Source organism: Pteropus alecto, unplaced genomic scaffold, assembly GCF_000325575.1.
Source record: "Pteropus alecto unplaced genomic scaffold, ASM32557v1 scaffold101, whole genome shotgun sequence".
In the NCBI taxonomy this organism is placed as follows: domain Eukaryota; kingdom Metazoa; phylum Chordata; class Mammalia; order Chiroptera; family Pteropodidae; genus Pteropus; species Pteropus alecto.
This window is the reverse complement of record NW_006432945.1, coordinates 16,925,197-16,926,330: the sequence shown is the minus strand read 5'-3', so window position 1 is coordinate 16,926,330 and position 1,134 is coordinate 16,925,197. Positions and strand designations below refer to the sequence as shown.

Below are 1,134 nucleotides of genomic sequence, written 5' to 3'. Positions count from 1 at the left end.
CCTTCAGTAAACATTTGTCGATGCCTATTCCATCGTGTCTGTCCTGGTGGACACAGAGACTAATTAAACCCACTCTTCCCTCAAAGGGCATCAGAAACGTAAATGAAAACTTAAAATACAACAAGATCTCTACTGCTCAGAGCTCCAATAACTTTTTTTGAGCACATTGCTTACAGCATACATAGATTTCTACTTTGAAATAGTCAATCTGTGTATGCTTCTTCCTGTTCTTCTAGTTCATAAGGCCCTGGAGGGAGTTAACAATCTATGTCTGATTCATCCGTGTATCCCCAGAATAACTAGCATATTGTCTTGTCCGTAATAGACGCTCAAAATAAGTGTTTGCTGAATAAATTAAATATTTGTTGGGTAACAGCGCCAACTTTAGCAAGCCTCGAGGGAGGCACTACATTTGCCTCAAACGCCTAGATCCTCTGACTAATGAAATGTGACTGAAAGAACCTCAAAGGCTCAGATACTTTTGATGAGCAAGATTTCCAGACAGAAGCTGTCATTAACAACGACCTTCGTTTAGGACTTTCAGACCAGCGTTTACAGCAAATCAGGTGCTCCATCACTAACTTCTGACAAGGATTCATTAAGTTTTCTGTCACGTTGACATCCGAGCAAGTAATGGCTTTGTGACATGCCTTTGACCTTCACCTAGGCATAATCTGTCACGTCCACTGAATCTGCCCTTGTCAAACAGTGACATGTAATTTCCCGCAAGTCAGCATATATGTATATTTTTTAAAATTATTTTCGACACCTGCAGCACCTGGTCTTCCTAGGTGGTCTCCCATCCAAGTACTAACCAGGCCCGACCCTGCTTAGCTTCAAGATCAGACGGGATCGGGCTCGTTCAGGGTGGCATGGCCGTAGACAAGTCAGCATATTTTTAGAACTCTTTTTTCTCCTCTCACTCGGTTCATAATCCCCACACGTGGTCCTCGGATCTACCGGGTTTTAACCCCTCGTTTTTAGGGCCTACTCTGTACTAGCACACACATAATCTGATGTAGTTCTCACAACGGCCTTACAAGAGTGCCGGTACCCTCAAAACACCTACTCACGTAAACACTGTACCTGTCTCTAAGTGGCGTGTGTACTACTGCCCGAGGCTGCATTTTTACC

At 43.6% G+C, this 1,134-nt stretch overlaps 1 pseudogene; it reads right to left on the bottom strand.

Moving 5' to 3' along the window:
• Nucleotides 1-766: 766 nt before the first annotated feature.
• On the bottom strand, nt 767-884 carry LOC112476456 (annotated as a pseudogene).
• Between the last annotated feature and the right edge of the window lie 250 nt (nt 885-1,134).